General features: G+C 42.3%; 1 long non-coding RNA gene across 1 annotated transcript in view; it reads right to left on the bottom strand.

The window, feature by feature from the left end:
- Window positions 1–3,500: 3,500 nt before the first annotated feature.
- LOC105550872 overlaps window positions 3,501–8,099 on the bottom strand; it is a 17,730-nt gene continuing 13,131 nt past the window's right edge. Inside the window, exon 3 of the long non-coding RNA XR_001007794.1 lies at window positions 3,501–3,577. This is a non-coding gene — a long non-coding RNA (uncharacterized LOC105550872). The remainder of the gene's footprint in view (window positions 3,578–8,099) is intronic.

Genomic DNA, 8,099 nt, shown 5'->3' with positions numbered 1-8,099 from the left:
GGGGGTGTCATGCTGTTTGAGAGACATGACATGATCAGATTTGTTTTTATTCTTTATTTAATCAACTCTTAATTTTACCAACAGACAGCTATTCTGCTAACAGTTTCTGCATATGGTAAGAGTAATTGGGGTTGAATACAAAGTGGTTTTACATCTAGACTGTGGAAAGTACAAATAAGTCTCCATAAAAAGAAAATCACAAGTTTTGCATGTTTTTATATGTAATACAGTGCAACTGAATGACTTTTTAAAATGTACAATTTGTATTCAGAGATAGTATAATTTGCTATTCTTAACATGAAGAGAATCAAGGAAAATCGCCTTCCTACTAAAACCAATTAAATATTTGAATCGCCTTTAAGCATGTACATTACACTCTTGTTCCTGATCAATATAATGAGTAAAATATCCTGTACCCACCAGTGTTAGTTACATGCAAAGAGGAATAGTGTCCCCCTTTTTTCCTGGGAACGTAGGAATAGTAAATGCACAAGAGGTTAGAAATATAAAAATTCTGAATCCATTCTGGGTATAGCATGCTGAATAATGCACTGAGTAATAACACACAGAATGACAGTAACAATAGCTTGCTGTTATGAGTGACTTTAGTAATAAAAAGAAATCAACCCATAGAATATTATCATTTCAAGTCAATCTGGTAACATAGCAATATACCTCTAGAATTATGTACAAAATTATACATGTCATAACATTCCAGTTTTTAATTGATTGAGTGCATGTTATGTGCTAGGTGTTTCCAACATTTCATATTATCTTTGTGAGATAGTTGTTTGCAGGAGGGGTACTCACAGAGCTTGACGCCCAGGCCTGCTGAAGCCTGAGTGTGAGTAATAGAACCTCACTTCATCCCACCTCCATGTAAACACTCAAGAAGGTGCTAATTTTGTTTTGCAGTAGTTATTTGCACCTAGTGAGGAAGCAGGCCTGTAGCCAGAATCTCCAGAACAGCCTAGCTGATACCATGAGAAAAAAGAAAAAAAAGAGAAAGGCAAAGGAAGCTTCTCCTACCTGATGGTGTTCTTGCTCCATTTAGGCAGTATCATCTGAAGCTATGTAATTTCACTGCAATGCTGAGGTCATATGAGAAGTCACAACTGCCTCTGAAACCTCACTGTGCTAACTCCTGTTTTACGTGTCCGTTCTCTGTTTTTTCTGCCTCTCTGGTTTCCTAACCATTTGCCATTAAAATCTTCTGTCTGTCTGTTGACTGCATTCCCATCCTATTGTGACAATATAGAAAGTATTACACTCGTTTTATAAATAAAGACACTGAAGCCCTAAGCATAACAGTCACTCATCCAAATTAACCAGTAATGATACTGAGTTTCTAATAAACACAACTGTGTCCTTTGCATATGTAACTGTTAGGAAAGGGCGAGAAGGCTGAAGACACACTTACAGGGTGAAGAGAAACAAAAACCAATTCTATAAATGTGTAATCGTGACACTGTGTGGAGAAAATTTAGGTTGTTTCTTTTGATATTACACATGAAAATCATATATGATAATATGAATATGTTTATTTTACCATCAAATAAGCTCTATGAATACAGGAAATGTGTCTATTTCATTCACCTATTTAAGGCCAGTGTCAAGCAGAGCCCTGCATGTCGTAGTCACTTAATGCTTAAATTTTTAAATTTTCAAATGCCCATTGATTTAAATTATTTCATTTCTTCATTAAGGTGAAAAATATAGTTTGGTTATTTGAGGACTATAAGTGATGTTTCTGTGAGGATTTCTTGGATGATATTAATATTTAAATTGGTGGACTTTGATCAAAGCAGATTGCCATCTGTGGGTGGGCCCCATCCAATCAGTTGAAAGTCTAAATAAAGACTGCCCTTCCCAAGCAAGAGAGGATTCTGCCAGCAGTCTGCCTTTAGATTTCAACTGCAATACCAGCTCTTCTTTAGACCTCCTGCCAATTTAGTGAGCCAATTTGTCCAAGTAAATTTCTCTCTCTTTCTACACACACATACACATGCACACACACATACAGCCTATTGGTTCTGTTTCTCTGGAGAACCCTGACATAATACAATTAGTATTAGCATAACTTTTTAAGAATATGGGCATTTCAGTATAAACAATCTTAAATGATGTACAGACTATTAAGATGGGGTGGAAAGAACATGAAGTAGAAAAGTCACAGGGCCAGGTCCGAGATTTCTCTATTTATTTATTCATTCACTTATTTATTCATTATATACTTTCTGAGCATCTATGATAACCCCAGACACTGTTCCAGGAGCTGAGGGTACAGTGGATAAGGAGGTTGACCAGCTCCTTCCTCTTATGCTTGTTTAAAACTGGTGGAATAGATGAACCATATATAAGTCAACAATTGTGTTAGTCAGAGTTCCCTAGAGAGACAGAACTAATAGGATATATGTATATATGGAGAGGAGTTTATTAAGGAATATTTTCACACAAACACAAGGTAAAGTCCCACAACAGGCCCTCTGCAAGCTGAGGAGCAGGGAAGCCAGTCCAAGTCCCAAAACTTCAAAAATCGGGAAGCTGACAGTGCAGCCTTCATCTGAGGCCAAAGGCCCAAGAGCCCCTGGCAAACCACTGGTGTATGTCCAAGAGTCCAAAAGCTAACGAACTTGAAGTCTGATGTCAAGGGCAGGAAGCATCCAGCACAGGAGAAAGATGGAGGCTGGAAGACTCAGCAAGTCAAGTCCTTCCAATTTCTGCCTGCTTTACTCTAGCCACGCTGGCAGCTGATTAGCTGGTGCCCTCCCAGTTTGAGGGTGGGTCGGCCTCTCCCAGTCCACTAAGTCAAATGTTAATCTCCTTTGGCAACACCCTTACAGACACACCCAGGATCAATACTTTGCATCCTTCAATCCAATCAAGTTGATACTCAATAGTAACCATCACAAGTAAACAGACGAGTTACTTTCAGAAAATAAAGAAAAAATAAAACAGGCAGGTATGATACAGAATTCTTTAGAGTGGGTAATCAAGGAAGGCTTCTCCGAAGAGGTGACTTTTGAGTGGAAAGATGACTAGAAATAAGAAGCCAGCCATGCCAAGATCTGGAGTCAGAGCGTCTCAGGCAGAGGAAATAGCAAGTATGAAGGCCTGGAGGCAGGAGAGTATTTGCCCAGAGTACCTGATACAAATTCCTTGGCCTCTCTGAGCCATGGTTCTTCATCTGCAAATTAAGGGTGATGAGACATAAAGAGTTGTTGTTAGAATGAGATAATGTTTATAAAGTCTGAAGCACAACTATGGCATATAAAAGAAACTTGAGAAATGGTCATTATTAAGGGAGTGTAGTAGAAAGATATAATTTAAACTGGGAGCAGGCGAGCATACAGAAATGACTTTCAAGGACATTGAAACTAAACTTTGAAGGATGAACCAGAGGAACCAGAGACTGTCAGATGGTGAAGGAGGAGAATATTCTAAGCAACATTAACAACACACACGCGTGGGCATGCACACACACACATCACTCATATCCTTACTTCACTGTGGTTTTGTTGCTGGTGAGCAGGGACAGATTCTTGACTTCACCGCACAAAAGAATTTGAGAGCAAGCCTACAGTAAGAGTAAGTAAAGTTTACTGCAAAGCAAAAGTACACTCTGAGAGGCAGAGCAAGCTACTCAGAGGGAGACAGCAGTTAGTGCCTCAAAGGAATTCCTTTTATGGAAGCTGTACATACATTTTCATAAAATACGACCTGGGAAGGTCAAGTATGCAAAGGCAGACCTGCTGCTGGAGCACGCGCTTAGCTGTCACACACATCGCATGTATCATGCCCTAACACAAATCGTGTGTATCATGAGCATATAAAATCTCCACCTACGGGTGCTTTTTTTATTATTATTATTAAAATGAGGAAAACGTTACTAAAAGCTAAACCTTGAGCCTAGTTGCATATGCAGGACACCAGAGAAGCCCCTGGCCACGCCCTTTCCTTTCTCCTCCCCCTTTCCTTCCCCCAAGGAAGGAATTTGTACCTAATAGCTTCTCTGGTGCTGATTGCTTGGAGAATGGGGAAATTCCATCAGGAATAAGAAACTTTTATTCTCTTTCCCAGGCCACACTGGATGTCAGGAACTTGTAACTATCTGGTTGGTGGTCTGCTGGTATCCTGCAGGACTGCTTATCTTGCAAAAGAGGTACTGATGCACACGAGGATGCAAGGGATGTAGAGCTGTCTATGGAGGGCCCTGTGGGGCTTCACACAAGGGTGTGTCCGGAATTGGTGGGTTCTTGGTCTCACTGACTTCAAGAATGAAGACGTGGACCCTCGCGGTGAGTGTTACAGTTCTTAAAGATGATGTGCCCGGAGTTTGTTCCTTCAGACGTTCAGATGTGTCTGGAGCTTCTTCCTTCTGGTGGGTTTGTGGTCTCGTGGGCTTCAGGAGTGAAGCTGTAGACCTTCACAGTGAGTGTCACAGCTCATAAAGGCAGTGTGGACCCAGAGTGAGCAGCAGCAAGATTTATTGCAAATAGTGAAAGAATAAAGCTTCCACAGTGTGGAAGGAGACCCGAGTGGGTTGCCCCTGGCTGGTTCTGCAGCCTGCTTTTATTCCCTTATCTGACCCCACCCACATCCTGCTGATTGGTCCATTTTACAGAGAGCTGGTTGGTCTATCTTAGAGTTGATTGGTCCGTTTTGACAGAGTACTGATTGGTGCGTTTACAATCCTTGAGCCAGACACAGAGTGCTAGATGGAAAAGTTCTCCAAGTCCCCACTAGGTTAGCTAAACACAGTTAGCTAGATACAGAGTATTGATTGGTGTATTTACAAACCCTGAGCTAGACACAGTCACAGAGTGCTAGTCCTCCAAGTCTCCACTAGGTGGTTAGCTAGTTACAGAGAACCAATTGGTGTATTCACAAACCCTGAGCTAGACACAAAGTGCTGATTGGTGCATTTACAATCCTTGAGCTAGACACAGAGTCACAGAGTGCTAGTCCCCCAAGTCTCCACTAGGTTAGCTAGGTACAGAGTGCTGATTGGTACACATACAATCCTCTGGCTAGATATAAAAGTTCTCCAAGTCCCTATCCAGTTTAGGAGCCCAGCTGGCTTCACCCAGTGGATCCTGCACTGGGAGAGCAGGCAGAGCTGCCCCCCAGTCCCGAGCTGCCCCTGCACTCCTCAGCCCTTGGGCTGTCGATGGGAGGGGGCCACGGAGCAGGGGGTGGCGCCCCTTGGGGAGGCTCAGGCCATCGGGAGCCCACCGCAGGAGGAGGAGCTCAGACATGGCGGACTGGAGGTCTCCAGCCCTGTCCCGCGGGGAGGCTGCTAAACCCAGTGAGAATTTAAGTGTAGCGCCAGCGGGCCAGCACTGCTGAGGGACCTGGTGCAAACTCTGCAGCTGCTGGCCCCGGTGCTAAGCCCCTCAGTACCCTGGGCTAGCAGCTCTGGCTGGCCACTCCATGTGCGGAGCCCGCCCAGCCCGGCCTGTACCTGCCAGAACTCGCACTGGCCTGCCAGCACCCTGGCAGCCCCGGTTCCTGCCCGTGCCTCTCCCTCCACATCTCCCTGCGAGCAGAGGGAGGCAGCTTCCCCCTAGCCAGCCCAGAGAGGGGCTCCCAGGGTGCCGTGGCAGGCTGAAGGGCTCGTCAAGCACTGCCAGAGTGGACACCAAAACCAAGGAGGCGCCGAGAGTGAGGGCTGCTAGCACATTGTCACCTCTCAAGGGGACAAAGTCAGTATGGCCGCTGATATGGTTTGGTTCTGTGGCCCCAACCAAATCTCATCTCGAATTATAATCCCCAGGTAACAGAGGAGGGGCCTGGTGGGAGGTGATTGAATCATGGGGGCCGATTTCCCCCTTGCTGTTCTCTTGATAGTGAGAGAGTTCTCTTGAGATCCAGTTGTTTAAAAGTGTGTGGCACATCCCCCTTCTCTCTTTCTCTCCTGCTCCTCCATGGTAAGACCTACTTGCATCCCTTTTGCCTTCCGCCATGATTGTAAATTTCCTGAGGCCTCCCAGCCAGGCTTCCCGGACAGCCTGCAGAATTATGAGTCAATTAAACCTCTTTTCTTCATCAATTACCCAGTCTCAGGTAGTTCTTTATAGCTGTGTGAAAATGAACTAATACAGCTCCCTAATCTTACTTATCCTGCCTCAGTTTGATTGTTGTGTTTAAATTAAAATCACCCTACTTTGAAATTATAACAAAACCACAAAATTTTATTTATTTACATGCCAAATCTTTCAAAACTCATAGGTCTACTTTATATAGCTTGCAATGCAGAAAGGAAAAAGGGAAAGAGAGAGAAAAATATAGAATATGAACGGCAGAGATAAAAAGCCAAGAGACACATGGAGAACAATGACAGAGGAAGTAAGTGAATGAAGAGGCATCCAGGAAGGAAGAAGCGTGTGGATTTAGGGAGAGATGGAGATGATGGTAGAGGAAAAAAGAGGCCAAAAAAGGCGGAGGAGGAGGAAGCCGAATCATCCAGTTGTCTGGAGCTGAGCAGACCAGGCAAAATGGCAGCAAGCTAACCTTGAAAACATTCTGGAAAAAATTGCTTAATAAAATGTATGTATTAGTTTCTGAAAAAATTATCTTTGACATTCTGACTGAAGGAATTCATGTTCCTCATTCAATATGGAAGCAAAACAAAATGTATTTCCATGCAACAGAAATATTTCTCACATAACAATTTTTTTAATTCAAGAAACCAGGAAGGAACTTTGCCATGAGAAAAATGGAAGTAATTTCTACTGGCCTATCACTCATAAACTATTTTTCTTCCCCATTTCTTTTCCTTTACTTTCTATTCCACCATACTGCCTTATCTGGTCATGTGTGTATCTCTCTATTTAATATATACTTTCATTTTTCTTTCTTTTCCCTCAAAACATACATTCCCTCTTCAATCATTTTGTGAATGTTTGAAATCTATTAAAACATACCATCGTTGGCTGGGCGCAATAGCTCCTGCCTGTAATCCCAGTACTTTGGGAGGCCGAGGCGGACAGATCACGAGGTCAGGAGATCGAGACCATCCTGGCTAACACGGTAAAACTCTGTGTCTACTAAAAATACAAAAAATTATCCAGGCGTGGTGGCAGGCACCTGTAGTCCCAGCTACTCAGGAGGCTGAGGCAGGAGAATCCCTTGAACCCAGGAGGCGGAGGTTGCAGTAAGCTGAGATCACACCACTGCACTCCAGCCTGGGCGACAGAGCAAGACTTCATCTCAAAAACAAACAAACAACAACATCAAAAAATATTATTTCAACATGATAACCTATGTTTACTGATTATGTTTTCATTTATTCCTGAGAAAAATTAATGTAAACTGTTTATTTTATCACAGCTCAGTATCAACCCTGATTTTATTGTTAGCTCATTGCTGAAACTAAGAAATGTCCATTGACTTGCTGAAAGCAATAGCATAATGCTTCTACTTTTGTCATTAATGACAGTGATTGTGATAGATGAGCACCTCAAAATTTCTGTGTGTAAACATAGAACTAACTCAGAAAATTTTTCTTTAAAAAATATACCCACCTGTTATTAATATAGTCACTATGTAAATAGTTACTCTGTCTTAAGATAGAGGAGTATGCAACCTCAGTATCACTGTTTACTAAAAAAAAATTTTCATGCTATCCATAATGCTTTTAGTAAAAAAGGGAGGCTCATAACAATTGTAGTGCAAATTAAAGCCGAATTTAAAGAAACACATAATTCTAATTGTTGAATTCCAAAAATAAATAGCCCAAATCATTCTTTAAAAAGTGCAGAGGCAGTTCAAACATCAGCATTCCAAGATCATGAAAAAAAATTTTTTTTTTTTTTTAGAACTCTCTAAAGATATGTGAAGGAAGGGATCCAGAATCCAAAGTAAAAGTCCACCACATGTTCACAGCTGTGGCATCTTCCACTTCCTAGACTCTTACCCAGGAGTAAAGGCTTTCCTAACTCAGCAGCCTTAAAGACCTGCCCAGAGGAAGCTGGTCCAGAAGGCGCTCTCCTGGTTAGTGTAGTTTGTCCAGTCCCTAAGGCGACTTGAGATTGTAGGCTGAGAGTGCATTTGGATGGGTTTACTAAATGGAAAGCCCTCTTTTTTTTTTTTTTTTT

This window comes from Mandrillus leucophaeus, unplaced genomic scaffold, assembly GCF_000951045.1.
Source record: "Mandrillus leucophaeus isolate KB7577 unplaced genomic scaffold, Mleu.le_1.0 Scaffold5, whole genome shotgun sequence".
Lineage (NCBI taxonomy): Eukaryota > Metazoa > Chordata > Mammalia > Primates > Cercopithecidae > Mandrillus > Mandrillus leucophaeus.
The sequence above is the reverse complement of the archived record's forward strand: the minus strand, read 5'-3'. Positions and strand labels throughout refer to the sequence as shown.